Source organism: Mustela lutreola, chromosome 5, assembly GCF_030435805.1.
Source record: "Mustela lutreola isolate mMusLut2 chromosome 5, mMusLut2.pri, whole genome shotgun sequence".
NCBI lineage: Eukaryota > Metazoa > Chordata > Mammalia > Carnivora > Mustelidae > Mustela > Mustela lutreola.
Genome location: NC_081294.1, coordinates 62,805,695 through 62,826,463, shown reverse-complemented (window position 1 = coordinate 62,826,463; position 20,769 = coordinate 62,805,695). Strand labels below are relative to the sequence as shown.

General features: G+C 48.6%; 1 long non-coding RNA gene across 1 annotated transcript; it reads right to left on the bottom strand.

Moving 5' to 3' along the window:
- Positions 1–940: 940 nt before the first annotated feature.
- LOC131831928 (uncharacterized) lies at positions 941–20,741 on the bottom strand. The gene is made up of 4 exons (XR_009353867.1): positions 20,508–20,741; positions 19,731–19,879; positions 16,941–17,056; positions 941–3,450 (listed from the first exon to the last, which is right to left on the bottom strand). It is a non-coding gene; the product is annotated as an uncharacterized LOC131831928 (long non-coding RNA).
- Positions 20,742–20,769: the final 28 nt, after the last annotated feature.

The window sequence follows — 20,769 nt, the reverse complement described above, 5'->3', positions numbered from 1 at the left end:
ACAAGCCCTGAAAGCCGTGGAGGTGGTTGGGTTTATTTACATGTTTTCATGCATTAGCTAATTATCTTTGTTCCTAGGCCCCATTACCGTTTCCTGAAGTGTATCATGGCCTCAGCTCTAATGAAGGACAGCACACAGGCTGGCCTGGGAAGATGCTCCCTTTCAGGCCCACAGGGATCAGCCGGGGCAGGGGTTGGGGGGGGAATTGGATTACGGGGTGTCAGGGAAGGGTCACTGCTTCCCTACCTTGTCTGCCTTTGAGGAAGGGGAGAGCAATCAGCATTTGCCCTCCTTGAGGAGGCATCTTTCTGAGCCGGGCAGAGGAGGGCCTGGGTGGTAAGTGACCCACCTTTGCTCTATTCTTAAATGGCCTGTCTTTAAAAATAGCCTACAGCTGCCCCAGGTTTGACCCCTAACATTTCTTAAACTTAATTGCAAATTAAATTACTGTCTCAGCAATTCCATAGGCTTCCTACTGTAGCCTAAACCCAGCAATAAAAGCAGAAAACAAATGGAATTAGAACTTGTAGTCTGCAGAGGTGCTTTTGGGATGTGGACGGAAGGACTCAGGAGTAACCCTATTTAGCATAAACGAGGCAGTGGAACTCAGTCTGAAGGAGCTCCAAGGTCACGTCCATCCTGCTCCGAGTCACAGGAGTAAGAGCCAGGCAGTTCAGTCACTGTCCTTCAAGGAACAGAGCAGCAGAGAAACATTAGGACCAGGAAGCCTGGCCTGTCATCACCTCTAAGGGCCTGGACACCATACCTATTTAGTGAGCACCTACTATGTGCTGGGCCATGAGTCAGTGGCTCTCAACCTCTCTGGTCTTCAGATGCCTCTACATGCTCAACATTTATTGAGGAATGACCCCAAAGTGCTTTTGCTGCTAATTTGCCAAATAAGAAATTAAAATTGAAGAACTACACAAATATTCAGTCGTTTATTTATTTAAAAATAACAACAAACCCATCACATGTTAACACGTCACATATTTTATGAAATAAAAATATTTTTGATTGTACAAAAACTCCAGTTTACGGAATGAAAAAGTTCAGTGAGAGGAGCGACATTGTTGGACGTATCTTCAAATATCTTCAACATCATCCAGCCCAATGGAAGACGGCTGGATTCTCAGATCGGCTTCTACACTCAGGCTGGTTTGATAGCTTGCTCTGGTTCCAGTTAAAATGCACAGACATAGCTAGAAAAGGGAGCAGTATCTGAATAGCCTTTTCAGATAACACTGGATATTCTTTGGTACTACAGACACACTTGACAAGTCTGGGTTAAGGTTTGATGTGATGTAAAGTCTGAAACCGTGTTGCTGAACTTTTCTTCTCTGCCACCATAAAATCCATCAGTCTTGCACTTTTTTTTTTTAAGATTTATTTATTCATTTCAGCGGAGGCATGGGGGGGCACATGCGTTGGGGGTAGGGGGACCAATGGAGAGGGAGAGAGAGTCTAAAGCAGACTCCGTGCTGAGCGTGGAGCCTGACGCAGGGCCAGATCTTGTGACCCCGAGTTCAGCACCTGAGCCGAAACCAAGAGCTGGATGCTCAACTGACGGCACCGCCCAGGCGCCCATCTTGCACTTGGAACTGTCTTTCACCCATGTGAAACCTTGTAACATTTGGAATGTTCATAAGAAAACAACAGCTTCACAGACTCATGCAGAATTTCCAAACATTTACACATGTCACTATACAGCATCAAAAATTCTAATTCACTAGTATCACTGGAATTCTCTTGTAGGACATGTAATGAGAAGATGTTGAATGCAGAATGGCAGAAAAAGTTTTCCAAACTTCTGATTTTCACCTAGCTTGAACTTTCTATTGGTAACAAATACTGCTTTCCTTAAAGTGACAGGCTCAATAATTCATTTTTGAGAGGACATCTGCCAATGCCCAAATATGAAAGACCACCCTGTGTGTCAGCTGTCCTTTCAAGTAAAGAGCACGTGTCATGAAAAAGCCATGGCTAATTCAGCTCACAATTCAATCACACACATGCTTTTCCTCGACCTTACCTACAACCACTGTGCTTTCCTATGTGGCCAAAGTGCTTAGATGTACTTCCCACTTTAATTTATACAGATTATTGAAAAGGCAAGGGTCGGGATATCATAAAGTGAATCACTTCACTGCCTCATTAAGGACATTCTTAAGTGAAATTGGCATGTGTTTTAGCACAACCGTATGACAGTGATGGGTATAACAATTCCTTGTACATTTTGATGTCATAGCCTCAACTGAAACCAATACCAGCAGCTTTACCCACCACTGCTACAAATGTCAATAGAATGAACAAGGTAAAGACTTGTGAACACAGTTCTGACCTCAAGAACCCCGGGAAAGAGTTTTGCAGACTCCCAGGAGTCTGCAGGCCACACCCGGAGAGCTGCTAAGCTAGGGGAGCACAGCAGATATTAACTGTACCTCCAGAATCTTCCCAGCGGTCCAAGATAGACCATAAGCAGACATGATTATCATATGACGCGATGGCAAAGAGCGCAATCTGTTTCACACTGTAGAGACTGGCGAAGGTTTCACAGTGTAGGGAACTTTTGAAATGGCTCTTGAGGGTTAAGTAGGAGTTTTGTCCAGAAAAAGAAGGTGTAACTCTACATTCCCAATTTCAGGACAGGTCCTAGGAAGGTGCAACCTTTGGAAATAGGTATAAAGATGAAGATAAACAGGACCATTCATATGATTAATAAAAATCATACTGGTCACCATCACGGAGCACCTACCATATACCTCACACTTCACATAACGTCCTTATATGTCATTCTCTCTAAAAAAAAAACCTATGAATTACATGTAAATATCTCTTTGTTTAGGGAAGGTGGGTAACTTCCTCAAGAACATGGAGCAAATTCATAAGGAAAATCAAGATTAAAAAAAGGACTGCCTGCATTAATGTACGTCAAGTGCTCAGAAGACCGCCTGGCATACAGTAAACAATCTGTGTGAGCTGCTTTCGTTGTTGCTATTGTCATAAGAATTACTGTTGTGACGTATCGATAAGGGTGGAGGAGTGAGCATATTCCTGCCTGGTATCAGTTGCATGACCCACTTTCCAACAGTTGAGGGCAGAGGCTCTGTTAGCAGCATGCATTCTGAGCAGGTCTAGAAGCACAAAAAGATGTCCAGATATTTCTTTGGTTTTCCTACAAGCAGTTCTATTCCTGAGGGCTGATTCAGCTGGGTCCCTCTGTTCAGTGCCACCTGCCTGCCAATCCTGCATGGACCAGAGAAGCCTGAAGACAACGGAACAGGCCCCACAGCCCTGTCCCCAGGAAGGCCCCCCGGCACTCAGAGCCCTGCTGAGAAACACGGTGAGGTTGGCCTTGTTTCAGACAAGTCTCCTTCCTTTTTCAGCTCCCACCCAGCCACCTTCTGCAGGCTCCTTGGATGAGGCGGCCCATTCTATCCTGTCTGGCCCCTGAAAACAGAAAAATAATCAGTGCATTAAACTTTGATCTCTGCTGCTGTCACTCTAACAGGCAGGCCAAGAGAGCTCCCCGGCTCCGGGCTCTGTGCTGCCTGAAGCAGGCTGGCGGGCTGTTGTCAGCGCGCTGAGTCTGTCAGTCAGGTTAGCAAACAAAGCGCCCCACGATGCCAGCTGCCCCGGGTTTGGTTACTCTGTTCTCGGTACGTGAGGAGCTCTCGGCATTGTGTGAGTTCTGAGGACGGAATGTTGTGTGCGAGCTCCAGAGGGCAACTCGGGAAAATCAGTCACATTGGGGCTTCCCACATCCTACTTCCAAATGCTTCTCGCCCGCAGGGACCTCGACTAGAGAGGGAGAACAACTCCGTGTGAAGACTTCACGGAGGCAATTCGTCATTTCCAATGCATTTTATCCTCTTTCTGAGGCTCGTATAAATGTTCTGCCTGATGCAGCCCCGGGGGTTCAGTTTCTATGGCCTGGGCTCAGCTGTGACGGTGAAGCTCACGCCTTCTACACGTCAGCTGCTGGAAGCGACAGTTCTCATCCATGAGTCAGTTTCATGCAAGGCGCAGCAATTGGGAAGACTCCGGATAAATCAGCTGTCCTAGCATCAGGCCCAAGGCCAGTGTGATGGGACTCCGCAGTGTGAGTGCTCCGACTCCTCCATCTCCCCCATGGGCTCTGTTTGCCATCAGACTTGGCTGAAATGAACTGAGGCTAGAACCAGTATTTTGGGGGTGTCTCTACTTGCACTAGACCTTTTACCCACGCATTATCCCATTTCATCCAGAAAGCAGCCCTGAAGTAGGGACCATCACCCCCAGGGACAGGCGATGATACAGAGGCCCGACCTGTTGATCAGCTTGCCCGGGTCTGCCAAGTCTCGAGCAGAAGAGGATCCAGATTCAAGTCAGTGTGAACTCCAAGTCCATGCCTGATCTGTCACCCACATTGCTCCCACAGCACTAGGATACCTGGGTCTCCTGGGAGTGCTGAGGGAAACATCGGTAAGTGAGCATGAGTGAGGACTGGTTACTTCCAGTGAGAGAAAGCGGGGAGAAAAGGTCCAGTGCCAGAAAGACATAAGGGCAAGTGGGCTGCCATGAGGAGGAGACGGGCAAGAAAACAAGAAGGCAGGTCTACACAGTGCAGGAAGGGGAATCTGGGGAGTGATGGGTTTGTCCAATGATTACAATCAAGAGTGACCACCCTTCCAATTCCAGATCATTCCAAATTCCAGATCATTCCAAACTCCAAGGCTCAGCTAAAGCACCACCCTATCTACGGAGCCTTCCTCCAGCCCACAGTGACCCTGATGTTTAGTAGCATTTGTGGCCTGAGCCGCCCTCTCCGGCTGTGAATTGCATACAGACAGTCATACTGTGGTCTGTGTCCAGACAGAAAGCTCCCGTCACAAAGGAGGTTCCCGCTGAGAGAGGAAGTTGCTAAAAGGGAGGATGCTGTCCTCTTTATTCCTCTCTTCTTCTTCAGAGAACCCAGAAGACTGGCAAAAACAAACATAGGCCCAAGTCAATAGATGTGGTGTTGAACTGTTCCCATTTTAGAGAGAAAACAAAGGAACTCCTATAAACGAGGTCAGCTGCTCCTGTGTTTTCTGATTTCCAACAGTAAGTCTCCTGATGGCGACTACACCTCAAATCGAAGGCAAATAAATATGGACTGACTTATAGGAGGAGGAGTGGGGAGGGAGGAAGAAAGGAACAGGAAAGAGGAGGTGGGGGGGGAGGGAGAAAGCTGAGGGGGAGGAGAGAGAAGGGAGAGACAAGGAGAAGAAGAAGGGGGGATGGAGAAAAGGGGAGGAGATAATGGGGGGGAGGGGGAAGAGTTGAGGAGAGGAAGGAGGGGGGAAGGGTGGAGGGAGAGGAAATGAGGAGGGGAAGGCTGAGGAGGAGGAGGAGGATGGGGAAGATCTGAGGAGGGAGAGGAGGAGGAGCTGGGGCAGGAGGAGGGTTTTGCACTGGAATGGGACATAGAGCTTAAAACTGAAATGGGTACAAAATCAGATTGATGACAGAAATAGCACTCTTTTTTCAAGCATGAATTCTATTTTGCCTAATCTAAAAAGAGATTTTTTTTCTGAGATACAAACCTCCCCTTCTGTGCCTGCTTCACCAAGATGTAGGTATAACTGACTTCATCGAGTATGAAAACCTAACCCACCACAGAAGGAACTACATTCGGGGCTCTGTCAGGTTCATCTCCACAGAAATCTGGTGACAAAGCCAAATCTTGACGCAGAACAGACACCAGAATTTGCAGCCCAGCCGTCTCTCACGTGGCCCGGCCCAGCACTGGGCTGGCGCTCCAAGCACGCAGGCGGGCGGGTTCCCAGTCGACAGCTAACACCCTGGGGGCCTCCCGTGCCCGCTGTAGTGTTTGGCGTGGGAGATGCTTCACGAATGTCTCACCCGTTCACATCTCTGAGTTTACAAACGCAGTCCATGACCGTCAAACTTAACCACTTTCATTAACCTCAGGATTCACCAGCTCATCTCCAAACAGGCCAGATTAGAGACTTTCTCTACAACATGGTTTTCATATTTATTCTTTCTGGCCTGTATTATTAATAATAATGAACCTCACAGATGATTCGAGGTCCCTTGGCTGCCTGACCCCAAGTGGGCAGCCCTTTGCGTGCTGACTAGTCATGGCAACACGGTGTGGGGACCCCAGGTCCGACTTCCAGGGGGGATGCAGGTCTTCATGTGACACAGATCAGAGCAAAGGAGACTTGGTCATAAGGGTGAGCGCAGGCTGGGGGCCCGGAGGACAGGCTGACCATGGAGCTTACTTGACTCCCATCCCATTCAGGACACAGCTTGGGAAAAGCCTCTCTGACTTCAGCAGCCTCTATCACTGGCAGCCAGCACCAGCGCGCACTCCACACAGGGTGGGCTGCAGGAGAGCCTGGTGGCAGGCATGACCCCAAGGCCAGCAGGAGACATGCACTTTTAAGAAGTTGGGCCATACATAACAATGTGGAGACTGGTGGAGCCGCCTCTCCATTTTGTACAGTCTGTCCTCTAAAGCAGGCCAAGCAGGTGCAGGCCACAGAGGGGGCTGCAGGAAGCCACCAGTCAAAGTATTCCAACCCTACCTCACGTTCTGGACTCCAGGCCTAGCACCAGTCCTCTGGATGGGCTTCCTGTGGAATGACTTCTCCAATGAACCCAGCCGCTGCCCCTGTCCCACTACTCCATCAGCTGTGGACATGCTAACCCGCTGGGCAGGCTCGTTCTCCCTTCCGAACCTTTATACGATTGCTCCCCCTCAATGGGACCCTCTTTCCTCAGGTCTGAGCACAGGCAGCTTCTTCTTCTTCTTAGGTCTCAGTTCAAACAACATCTCTCAAAAGAAGCCTTCCCTGACCACCTCCTGATCTGAACCCCAAAGGATTTTGATCTTGATTTTGTTTATTTCTTGCTTGCTTGTAAGCTCCAAAAACCAAGCCCATGCCACCTTTCCCTTACTCCCTTAGCCCAAATCCCACAGGGTGGTACACAGGAAGGCCCCCGATAGACACTGGTTCAGATCAATGAATAGCGACTGGGTGACTGAGTGAATGCTTCTGTTCAGTTAAATAGTGAGGACCAATCCAGCTTCCTGGGGGGCCATTCAATGTCAGACCTGTCCGGCAATGACACTAATCCCAAGTTCCCTGGGATGGTGAGGCCAAAGCTCTCAAGAACTTCCGGGTCAGGATGGGCTCTGGGTCCAGGTCCTGGTTACGTTATTTTTATTCAACACTGACTAATTCACAGCTTCCCTCTGAGTGGCCACCATGGTGACTCCCGTTTCACAGAAAAGGAGTCATACTTGGGGAGATTAAGCAACTTGTTCAAGAACTTTGGCTATAAAGCCAAAGACCTCATTTGCTCTCCCTGGCAACCCAGGGCTCAAACGCCTCTTTCCCACTTCCCTATATAGCCATGTGGCCATCTGTGAGACCATGCCCAGAGGGGGCAATGCAGGGAAGAGAGCTGATCTCTGACAGAGCTGCCCCTCTTCCCTCACCCAACAAGTATCCACCAGGCCCTTGCTCAGCGCAGGTGCCAAGGCCAAGGGACTGAGCCCCACCCACCTGCAGCAAGCCACACCACAGTCTCCTTCTAGAAAGATTTTCCTTAATTAAAGGTAATGAAAATTCTTCCAGTTTTGAGATTTCTTAAAATTCCTTGGGAGTGGAGGCTGGTGGTAGACAGTGTGTGGAGTGAGCACCTACAGTCTACAAGCAGGGGAGAGATTTCAGGCTAGGGGGTGGCAGGCTAGGGGGTGCTTGGCCACAGGCAAGCTGGCTAGGCAGGCTGTCCTCCCAGGGAGGGCTTGCCCCAGTTTGGAGCCACTTCCTCCCCAAATTCTGACTTCCCAGCTCTCCAGCCGTGAGCTCTGGACCCTGGCGGAGGACCAGAGGGCACTGGTGTGGGGAAATGTGCTCTGCTCAGCATTTTGTAGCAGGTCCTGGAGCAGAGGCACCCAGAGCTCTGCGGAGACACTGGAATTTTTCAATTTGAAGCCCAAAGTTCCGTTCTTCCTCTCTCTCTTTCTTTCATGCATTCATTCCTGGCAAATTGCGCATTCTCTCCCCCTCCCCTGGTGAAGCCCATTGTCATTCCGGTGGCATTTCAGCCCACTGCAGGCATAGCGGAGGCTCCCTCTTCCAGATTTCTCTGTCGAATCACTGGCAAGGACAAAGACGTTAGGAGCAAGATTCGGTAACTAGCTTTTTAATTTCATGGCCGGAGGTTGTCAGGACAGTGAAGAGAAAATTGCCAACGATTCAGAGAGCAGCCCATGAATCTGGGGCAGAGAAGGCAAGAACAAGGGACACGTCAGCTGGGGGGGTGGGGTGGGTGGTGGGGCTGGGTGCTGGCAGCCACTCAGATGAGAAAGTTCTCTTCTTCCAAATTTCTTTCATTTGGATCCCATGTTAATTTAAAAAGATCAATTCAGCAATTTTTCATCCTTCTGCAATAAAGTGTTTCAGATGGCTGAGAAAGCGAAAAGAAGTGTACTCTGAGGATCCTTCTCTCGTGGTGGTGGGGGGCGGGGGTAAGGGATCAGGTGATCACAGGTTGCTATGAAATGGGGCTTGTAGCTTTGAAGGAGAGTTGCTGTCTTTCCAGATCATTTTTGCCAATTTGGATGACACCACAAGTATGCCTCCGGGTTAAGACTCACTGTCAGAGTGGAAAAAATGTGCCTCCCGACCCCCAGCTCAGCGAGAGCTGCTGTGTGGCTGTGCGAGAGCTGCTGTGTGGCTGTGCGTCGGGAGGTCTCCTTCTCTGAGCTCTGGAAATTGAGAGAACTGAAGAAAAGAATCCCCAGTATCTTTTCCCACCTTTATGCTTCTCGGCTTTTTCCGAGCTCATCAGGAATCCTCTCATTGCCTTAAACGTGAAGTCTCTGGTCTCTTGGGCAGAATCTCAGATGGGTTGGAACCGAGAGGACGGAGCTGCGACTACGCAGGAGGTGAGTGACAGAAGCGCATCAGGAAGGGCGGCCTCCATTCTACAGTCCTGCCATCCCAGCGTCCCTGGCTGGATCTGCTCAGCGAGGTCACGCTTCCAAGGATAAAGGGTAAACTCACACTGGGGGTTCGATTTGTGGTTCCCAGAATGCTCCCAAATGCATTCCCTTTCAAATACATTCCTCGGAACTACCTGCTAAGTGAGGGTGTATTATTTGCTGTGTATTACTGATAAAGAATGTATGATTCACGTGCCTAAAGGTGGTCCAAGTCTGAGCAGAACCCCTGAGCCCAGTCCCCTCTGGCTTGCTTTGGGCTAAGATAGAGAAGGTTTGCTCTTGGGGAAGCAACTCATTCAGGGGAAGAGAAGCTAGTCACATCCCACCTGTGCCTCCCCCCTGCCTCCCTGCAGCCTCACAACCGCCCCTAAATGCCCGTTTTGGTCCAAGGCTCCTAGTCTCCAGCAGCATGATGCTGGGTGATTTAAACTGAAAGGGAATTTACAGAAAGATACTGGGCAGCTCACAGAACATATGGGAAAGCTGGAAAATGAGGCTTAGGAAGCAGGCAAGGAAAAAGGGAGGTCACACAGCCAGAAGCATAACCCAAACCCTTGCTACAGAACCAGCCCAGCACTGTCTCCGCAGCAGCTGCTAAGAACACCCAGCCTCTGGCCACCGCCCCCCGCCCCACCTCCGTCTGGGCTGGCCTTGGCCCTTGAGCTGCAAGGGAGGCTGGGAAAGTGGGTGTGGATCTGGCATTTTCACCTGTACACTTTGCTCAGAGGGCAAAGACCCAAACAGGAAGGGCACTGGGACGCCTGGCAACCACAAATGGTCAGGTAGGCTGCATAATGTTGTGATCACATAAAAATCCTAAATCTGAGTGGCTTCAAACATTAAACGATTCTTTCTCCTTCACTGTGTCTATGAACCAAGGGCCAGCTGGGAGCTCGGCTCTAGGTCACTCTTGACCTAGATCTCAGGCGGACAGAGCACCCACCATTTCAAATACTGTCCACTGTCACCCCGACAGAAAGGGAGAGTCAAAGCAGCAATATTTTTTTTAAAGATTTTATTTATTTATGACAGAGATAGCAAGAGAGGGAACACAAGCAGAGGACCAGGAGGCAGCAGGCACAGGGAGAAGCAGGCTTCCCACTGAGCAAGGAGCCGGATATGGGGCTTGATCCCGGGATGCTGGGATTATGACCTGAGCTGAAGGCAGACACTTCACGACTGAGCCACCCAGGCGCCCCCAAAGCAGCAATTTTTAAAGGCCCAAGTCCAGAAGGGGCACGTGTGACTTCTACTCATGGGTCATTGGTTGGACTACTCACATGGCCCCGCCTTGGGGCCAGCAGGTGCAACCCTGCCTCGAATGTAGGAGGCAGACAGCTGGGAATATCTTGAGAATAGCATGAGTGATGCCCACCCACAGTCCACCACCTGAAGCCTGACAACCACAGCCCATCTAGGGAAAGAGCAGAAGAAACGACACTACAACAGACCAGAGCTTCATTCTAGGTAGAGCTATGAAGATCTGTGTATTCCCCTAGTATCCCCAGAGGCACAAGGAATCCCCACTTTGGGGTGCGGTCACAGAAGGCAGTCCCCTCAAAGCGCAAGAGGCAGCACCAAACGTCCAGAGCTCAGCTGACAATGAAGCACCAGACGCCCTGGGAGGAATTGGAGCAGGAAGCCAAGAGCAGCTCCTGGAGCTGAGGCAGCCTCATTCTCCCTCTCAGGCTCCTGACCACTGAGCCATCTCCCCAGAGAGATGGGCACCTCTCCGTAGCTCTACTTTCTTTTTGGAAATAAACACTTTGCGTACAACTGGCTGACAGGCAGCAGGAGCCAGGACATCTACAGGCCGCTGGGAACTAATCCATTTCAGCCACAGAGAGATGAAGGCAAGCAGAGCCCCAGAAAAAGGCAGAGAAGCCAGGTGCCAAGAGCGAGGGTTGGCCTGCCTCTCTGAAGGGCCTCACACACCTGGGTCCGACGAGCCCCACAGCCCTCCCTAGAATTGTAATGTTGACACTTCTAAAAGGAGTGAGAACAATTACTCTGATAACAGACTAAACACTAAAACTCCAGTCACCCAGCGCAGGGAATACAGTTGTAGCTTCTGTGAGAAATGGGAGGTACATAGATACAGCACAGACCACTAGTTTCCTCCCTGTATACATGTGCCACTCCTTCCTTAATAATATGAACCCTAATTTTTAACTAGAGACTCTACCAGAAAGCTCCAAGATGAAGGTCAGGAGACTAGGGCAGCCATCTTGGATCACAAGGCAGCACTTCTAAGATGGTGGAGCTTAGGGTGGTCATGGAGCCACTGTATCTGCCCAGCACTGCCTTCCTCCAGACTTCTACATAAGACAAGCTCTTGCACAAGCTACTGCTATTTTGTGGTTAACAGTTATTAGCAGCAAAACACAACCGTGAACAGCTGTAGCATAAAGCAGGAAAGTCATGTTAACCACTCTTGTCTTCAAGGGAGCGTGGAGCTTGTTAAAAGGATCACCTTCCTGTTTGGATGACCTTCTTGATCGGCTCGGAGATGCAAAAGTCAGCCTAGGGCTGTTTGCAAAAAGGAGCTGAAGAACTGACTTGCAGAGGATCCCATCACAAAAAGTTGGCATTCTGTTGGCAAATCATGAGGGTGGGAATGAAGAGGCGACAGGGCAGAGGGAGAGGAGCCAGGAAATAATAAGTTGGCCAGAGGCTAGCGCACTCATGAGGAGAAAAAGCTGACCATGAATCCCTCAGGACATGGAAAGTCCTCTGAGAACAAGAAGGTTGAAAGGACAATTTGCAGTTTGTTTTCAACGTTGCTGAAATGTCAATACTTCCTCTGACACCTCTGGAATTTCGGTCAGCATCAAAGAATCAAGACGCTGAGTTTCATACAAAAATCCAGGAGCTACGATGAATGTGGTAGAGGAAGGAACTCCAAAGCAGAGGTGACCATGGAGATTCTGCAGAAATCATGCAACGGGTCAGGCAGGGCCCAGGATGGCCAGGGTGGAGGCAGCAGGGTAGCGGTCTTTGACAGCTCCCAAGGGGCAGTAGCCCCAGCCAACACCTGCCCCATGAGAAGACTCCTACAGGCTCCTCACTGGTCTCCCTGCCTCTGGCTTCACCCAGTCCTACCATGCTGTGTGCTGTCCTAGAGAAAACTGCATATCGGATGCCGGTCCTGCCCTATTAAAAACACACAGTGCCCACTCCAAGGTCAAATTCACCCTCTGTAATGGTAGCATTCGGGGCTCTAGCCTATTTCATCAACCTCACCTCTTGCTGGTCCCCCCAACCCCAGGCCCCATGTGGAATACAATGTTCTTTAGCCCCACAGAGCTCACGGGCTTGAAACTCTTTTCAGAATACATTGGTGTTCTTCAGGCGTCTGAGCCTTTGCCCAAGCTGTACCTTCTGCCTGGGACTCGGAGCCTCTCCCTTCTCTCTGCCTACTTATCCAGGAAATGTTCTTAATCACAACACAAAGGAGTTTTGGCTGATTTACGCAGTGAACATACAAAGTAAATGACACATGGCTCCCGGAATCTCTGGGAGGGCCAGAGAGCCAGGGTTGAGGGTGGACAGGAGCCACACTCGAAGTCACACTACGGATTGTTGCCTGGCAACACCACAGCCCCGATGCTAGGAGAGACAAGACAGCAGGTATCAGACCCATGTGGGACTGCCACCATGGCTCCCTCTGACAGGGACAGCACATCCCCCCGCCCCCCCCCGATCCCGCTTCCTCACATGCTCCCCGCTGCGTCAGACCACCTGGCTGGCTGGCCACAGATGGCTGAAGGCAAGGCCACATGTTTAGGAAGCTAAGTCAAGTCCCTGCGCTCTACATTTCCCACCAAGACTTATAAGCTGGGGATCTTCAAAGGAGCTCCTTCTACACGGAATGGCAAAAGCTCACTGCTCTCACTAGGACCCTTCTCGAATAGTGTCTCCTTTGTCATATCCCCAAGGCGGCCTCGAGCCATTACCTGCGCCCTCTCTCTTCCCCCTACACCTCCCTCCCTCCCCAGGCACTCTACTAATGATCTTCCTCCAGTTTTTGAACTCCTCCAGGACGAGGACCAAGGCCATAGTTCATGTGGGTATCTCCCCTCTCTTTCCTCTACCCATCGGGACCTAGAACAGAATGCAGATATCATTGTTTCCAGGCGAACAAATAAGTGGTTTAGCTCCACTATCAAGCATACATACTTCCAGGAGAACCATGGGTAATAAGAATGATGGCAAACTGAGCACTGCACTGATTTCCATCCTGGTGCTTTATATGCCATATTTTATTAATTCAAAAAATTATAGCAAGTAGGGATGATTTGGATCCTCTCTGTTTTGCAGGTGGGGAATGTGAGGCCTATTAGGGAAATTAAGTAACCTGTTAAAAACACTCAGCCCATCCCACTGACCTGGGCCCCAAACCCATGGCTACCTCATAGGGTTGGCCAGAGAAGGCAATGCAAGGAAATTAGGGGGATGGCCCAGCACTCATTTCCTCTGTAAGACCATGGACACCTTCTAGAGCCTTCTTGCCTACTTTGTCTCAGGAGAGGGTAAAGACACACATGGTATGGGAGCTCCCAGGAGCTCCCCCACGTGCCCCTGTCCCTGAGCCCAGAAAGATATGAATGTCCCAGTATAGTCTGGAATGCCCAGCAAAGCAGCCACCAGGGCAAGGGGGTGGGGAATAGGGGACAGCTTGTAGAGACAGAAGGAGGGGTGAATACAGCAGGTTGTCATAGGGCAGGGCAACTCAACCACCCAAGGGCCACATTAAGCGACTGCTCTCTCTGCCCTGAGAAAGCTTCCTGAGCTCAGGAACAATAAAATCTACATGCACATACCTCCTCACCCCTGCAAGGGCCCTTCCCTGTCCAACAAACTGCCACTGGTCTTCTCTCTAGAACAATCACAGGTAGCTCATATCTAGAACTTAGCACCTGACAGGCACTGTCTCACATAATTCTCACAACATCCTTATGAGGTAGGTTCTGTCACTACTGTCATATGACATGGGAGGAACCTGAGCTCCAACAAGAAAGACGACCCATAATTCATAGCTGCAATGTGGCGGGCCAGAATTCCATCCCCAGCCTGTCTCCAGAGGTCACAGTCCTCCTACAACTTTATAGAAGGTGAAATCCAGGCTTTAGAATCAGGCAGACCTAGTCTGAGCTTTGATTGCGACTTCCCCTCTCTACACCTTAGTGTCCTCATCTGTAAAACGAGAAGAACGTCTGTCTGCCTCGCAGAGTGGTTGGCCCAACTACAGGCCACAGGGGTTTGGAGCTCCCTTCAGGGCCAGTAGAGAGTAGGCACTCAATAAATATGACTTCCCTTCCTCTGGCCAGAGCACCCTGCGGTTCTGTCTCTCCGCCCATCATAAATTTTTGGAATTTCAGCTGTGTTTCCATGAAGATCCAGCACAGCCTAAAGCTGGCTCTGCTCTCAAAAATGGAAGGGACCCTCTGCCTCCCCCCGCCCCCGGTCTCCACAAGAGACCGCTGCTTGCCTTGGCAGAGCCTGGCTACAGAAAGTGGGCCCCAGGGCGCCTGGGTGGCTCAGTGGGTTAAGCCGCTGCCTTCGGCTCAGGTCATGATCTCAAGGTCCTGGGATCGAGTCCCGCATTGGGCGGGCTCTCTGCTCGGCAGGGAGCCTGCTTCCCTCTCTCTCTCTCTCTCTGCCTGCCTCTCCATCTACTTGTGATTTCTCTCTGTCAAATAAATAAATAAAATCTTTAAAAAAAAAAAAAAAAAGAAAGTGGGCCCCAAAAACCCAACACCAGGCCTTTTTCTGCCTCCCCTGGACCCATCATGGTGTGGTATGGGGCTGGAGGATGTCAGGGGAGCCACTCTCCGGGGTCTTGCCATTCAATCCTCCAATTTACATATTATCTCCAAATAAGGCTAAATATACAGTCACAGAGAAACACCAAAGGGATGAAGAAGACAACTGCCACACAGCTTTTAACTTTATCTGATGGTTACACCTCAGAGCATGGGGCACACTTATGAATTTATACACATCACATATGTGCTAAGCCTGTATTATCTTAGAAGCAGCACAATCCCTGCACTGTTCTGTCATTACTGTCATGTGACATGGGAGGAACCTGAGTGATGTGTGTGTGAAAGATGTTTGATTGTTAAGCACTGACACCTCTCAAAGAAGGCTCTTCTGGCCACCCTGGTCCAACTCCCTTCTTTTGACAGACTAGAGATATGAGGGTCAGAGAGGAGATATCACTGACATATTCAAGGGAACCCTTCCCAAAGGTAATTGCTTTTAGGTCAAAGTGGCCGCCTTGGAATGAGGGTGGGGGTTGGGAGGCAGAGCTGGGGACAGAATGACTGGAAGAAGCTAAAATCCCACAGGCTGAAGATAATCACCATCTCTGGCCTATTGATGGCACTGGAAATTTCCACCCAAAGAGACCAGAGTCCCCAACCCTGGCCCATTGTCAAAACCTTCCAGGAAACTTGTTTAAAAATGCAGATGGCCTTGACCCACCTCTAGGGACTGCTTCTGTAGGTTTGGGAGGGATGGCCGAGTGACTCTTGTTTTTAATAAGGCAATTTGGATGGCTATCAAAATTGAAGAAGGACTGACAGAAGTTGTCTCAGAGGGGGCACCTACATCGTAAACGAGGTTGATGTACAATCATTTCTAGACAGGAGCTGAAGGAATGGGGCCTGGCATTCAGTCAGTCACTCACTCGGGAGTTCTTAGCATTCAGTTACTTCACAGATGATGGACTTAGTGGAGGAATGGGGTCACGATTGTGTCTGTCAGAATGGACTAGGGTCTGCTGCACTAACAAACAATTCCAAAGGCTCAGTGGCTTCCAACCAGTTTCTCACTCCTGCTACGGGTCTACTAGTAGCCAGTGGGGCCTCTGCTCCATGTCTCCTCACTTTGGGGCCCAGGATGACAGTTCAGTTGCTATCTGAAACCATGCCAGTTATCACGAGCAGATGGAAAGAGAATTCTTGGAGGGTCTCATGTTGGTATTTAAATGTTCTGGCCCAGAAGTATCACAAGTCACTTCTGCTCACAAGTCACTGACTAGAACAAGTTACATGGCCCCAGCTGACCCTTAGGGTCTTTTTCATGTGCCCTCATGCTAGAGGAGGAAGGGGGGTTGCTTCTATCAGCAAGGCCAGGCTTTCCCAGGAGCCTCCGCAGATACCTCTCTGACCAGAAGCGGGACCTATGGTCACCCCCCCATAGGTGACCAGAGCAATAGGAGAACCTAGGGAAGGATGTTTTAACAGGGCTTGCTGCAGCTTCAAACAAAACTAGGTTCTGTTAGTAAAGAAGTAGAATGGATATTGGATTAGCAACTAGAAATAAATATGTAGTAGATCGGGAGCATCACAGGAGAATGAGAAATGGCGTGAGAAGTATGACGACAAAGACAGACTACGGGCCCAGACCCTAGCAGCAGTAGCATGGAGGGCTTGACTATGAGCTTGGCTTTACTGAGCTCACCAGTTTAGAGGTCAGCTGAGTGGTTTCCTAGGTCATCACAAGATTAAAACTCCTAAAGTAACATGTACATTAATTCTGGATACCTATTAATCAAGATCTCTACCCCACTCATAGACTATAACCGAGTACACCAGGGTGTTGTACCAAGACCATATCATTAGCTATTAAGGGTCTACTATGCACCAGGTTCTGCATAGATATGATGGCTGATTTTCAGGACAACAGAAGGTAGGTATTAATATCATCTCCATTTTACAGATGAGCAAACCGAGGCTCCAAAGGGTTCATGGATAACCCCAAGGCACACAGTCAATAAGCAGAGGTGCTATGTCCAAACCCAGCCCAGATTCCAAACTTCCCACTCCTTTCTCAATATGATCTGAGGTTGCCTCTTTCACCAGAAATCCTTTAGTAAAAATCATTCAAAATGACAATGTGTTAAAAACACCGGAGCCTGAAATGTTACCTGAGATGCATGTCCAGTAGGAAAGACGGTGATCGTACTGATCGGTGCTATGGACTCCTGCTTATTAAAGCCCTGGTTTTCAGTGTATATTTGGATCCATTTTGTCATTAGATATGCTGGAAAATATTAGAAAGAAACAAACAAAATGAAGCAGCGGAGATCACATGGTATAGATGGAGCCAACACGCTACAGACAGGCAATCTTGAGAAACTCTGGATACAGTTAATTAGGAAACGAACAGCTGTCCAGACTAAGAACTGGCAGAGCTCTCTGGACGGCGACACGGAAGCGAGAAGAAAAAGGGCTGCACCGTTAACATGAATAAGAATCAACCATGTGTCTACCCCAAGTGGCTATGGTGTCTAAATGCAGCCTTGCATTCAGTTCTTAGGGCTCTGCAATGCTCTTGCTTAGGGACCAGGATCTTGGATTACATGGTTGGAAGGTTACCAAGGCAACCCAAAGATTGACTTCTAACCTTGGGGTCTGCTTCCTGGCCTAGTCTCCTAGTCCATGTGGTCATAAATCACGGACCATTTAGACACATAATGCGGAGAGCTTACTGGACTGTAGCTGACCCCTCTGAATATTGGCTATATTCTGACATTTGCTTGAAGGCAGTATCAAAAATCTTAAACAGCCTTATCCTATACTTAGAAAAGCAAATTTCTCATTCATTCTTTTTTTTTTTTTCCTCCATCATACATTTTCCAAGAGCCTATATATACCAGGCACTCTTCTAGGTGAAACAGACAATACCTTCAGGGAATTTAGAGGTCAGTGGGGAGACAGAGTTAAATTAAATAATGCCCCAACCCAGGGGTAGATCTGCAACTGAAATGTTACTAAACATTTGCTGAGGACCAGGAATTACACTAAGTGGATTGCCAAAATGGCGCTTAATCCTCTCCAAGGTCCTGAGGAGTAGAAGCTTGGAGATGTGATTCAGCTTTCCCAAAGCCACACTGTCCCAAAGTGACAGCTGGAATTCCAATCCTGTACCACCTGATGCAAAAAGCCCTGCATGCACTTGGCTGCTTTTTACATATCTCCCTTGGCAACCTATAGATCTCAACTCTTTCCAGCTCCTGCCCTTTCTCCTTTGAGACTTGGACTTGGGCTTAATGGGGCTTCCATTCTTCTATGTAATCTTTGATATAAAAAATAGTCCAGAACCTAGTATGTCCAAGTCACTGGGATTGGGAAACTTGTTAGAGACCAATTTTAAAACTGAGACTCAACAATTATTTTCACCCGAAGAATACCTGAAAATGAGACTTCCTGGGCCAAAGTTAAAGCAATCATCTCCGTAGATTTTGCTAAAGGTCCTGGATTATCAACAGAGCAATGGTGCCCCCTAGTGCACTGCGTATTACACACTCCTTGACTGGAGATGAGAGCATCTTGATGATTTAAGTGGTGGCTTCCTATTTAGAAGTCTGGATGAATAATAAGCCTCCCTTAGGCTTGATCACCTTGACTGCACAAACCCCCACCCCACACCATTTATATCAATTCCAGAGGCAACGTCACAGATATATGGTGCACATCTTCTCACAGTTCAGAATTCCGCCACCTGGGACACACAAGGGTCCCCACACCAAGACTGCAAAACGGTGAACCACCCATTGCCAATCTCCAGGATCACTTTCCCATGAGAAATAAACTAATCCAGTATTTCCTGCTATAATGACTCCCACTTTTTTGGAGGTTGTGGCTTAGGGGATACCCACCCTCCACACACACACGCACTCTGACCTTATCCTAAACATACCAGAAACAGACAGGAACTTACACATTCACTTTGAACTAGGTTTTGTGCTTCAGGCGGGGGACACAGTAATGAACAACAAGGCGTGGTCCCAACTCTAAAGCTTACACTCTAGTAGGGGCAACAAGTGGCTAATGAGTCTATTAATTATTTACTTTTGATTATAATAACCGCTACAAGAGAGTCTGCTCTGAAAGTCTACATCTGTGAGACCAAAGGCAGATAGGTTCTGAGGGTCAGAAGAGGAAAGAAAGAAAGGCGTACAGTGCCAAAATAGAGAAAAGGCTGGGAAAAGTGATCAGAGAGTTTGGAAGAGAACAAACCTGGGGCACAAGCAGCCTGAATTGGGCTTCTCCTGGGGCAAAAGCTGGTTAAGTGTGAAGTCAGTCAGAATAGGCATTGGGTCAATCCAAGGATGGTGAGGTATTAAGAGAATGTCATTAACAGTAACATTTGTCATTAATTGAGAAAGACTGAGATGGATGTTAAAGGATGAGTATAAACTAACACCTGGAGGCACCTGGGTGGTTCAGTGGGTTAAGCCTCTGCCTTCAGCTCAGGTCATCGTCTCAGGGTCCTGGGATCGAGCCCTGCATCAGGCTCTCTGCTCGGCAGGGTGCCTGCTTCCTCCCCCCACTCCCTGCCTGCCTCTCTGCCTACTTGTGATCTCTATCAAATAAATAAATAAAATTTTTAAAAAAATAACTAACACCTGAATATTTAGTTTGAAGATTAATTTTAACTCTCTTGAGTAGGAAATGTTAACGAGGAGAGCATCCCAGACCTGTCCATTCTGCCTCTGCCCAGTAACCGATGGTGTTGCAGGATTTATTATTTACATCCCCTGCACTATTTATAAAAGATGAGGAAATAACAAAAGCTGACCTAATTGCTCCAGGTGAGCAGGAGTTGAGCCAATAATAGGCAAAAGGCTGAAAGGAAGAGAGGAGAGTGGTGACCTCCATGGGGTTCCCGTGGTGAACCAAGGCTAAAACCAAATCAGGATAAAAAGCCTTACCTAGTGTGTGATGCCCTCTAGATCTCAGGAGGTAGCATAGCTTGGGTTAAAAGCTGCAAGATTTGTACTCAGAAAACCTGAGTTCAAAGCCTCCTCTTCAGCCTCTAGCTATGTGACCAGAGCAACAAACTCTGTCTCCATTTTTGCATCTGTAAAACAGCAATAACAGTATCTGCTTTTTAGTTTCCTGTCAAGCACTGGGTGTAAAGGGCTTAGCATCATGCCTGGTACATTCCAATTACTCGATATTAGTTTCTTATTATTATCATCATTATTATTGACAGTGTCTATTATCTGGGACCAAATCCACACACGTTAAGAAATTGAGGGAAACTTTTATCTTCCTCGTCACAATGTTCTGTTATTCTCCAATTTTAAAAAAAAAGATTTTATTTGTTTATTTGACAGACAGAGAGATCACAAGTAGGCAGAGAGGCAGGCCAAGAGAGAGGGGGAAGCAGGCTCCCCGCCAAGCAGAGAGCCTATGCAGGTCTCGATTCCAGAACCCCTAGATCATGACCTGAGCTGAAGGCAGAGGTTTAACCTACTGAGCCACCCAGGCGCCCCTATTTTCCAATTAAAAAAATATGCACTGCTATTAAATTTTAAGGAGGAAAAAGTACCTACACATTTTGACATAATATAAAATTGATTGGTCCACTGTTGCCCAAATTTCCCGGGCTCCTATTGTTCAAGGAGGGCGTGGGTGTGCACGTTTAAAGCAGACTCCTTGGCCCCAACGGAGAAATACTGAATCCGAACATCTCAGGGACAAACCTGTTACTCTGCACTTTTACTCAGTCCCACAGATGGTTCTCATAATCGGACACTGGCTGAGACGTGCTGATTCCAAGCGAACAAGTGACTGGTCCAGGAACGCCTGCGCAGGTTCTAGCAATCGTGAGCTCCTGAGCCTACAATTCCCACACTGCCCCACAAACTGGCGCCGGAGCCTTCCGGGAGTTGTAGTTTCCACCGCCAAAACGCTACCTATAAAAAAAGGCGGAGCTGACTGCCAAAAACTTCCCACCCCACAATG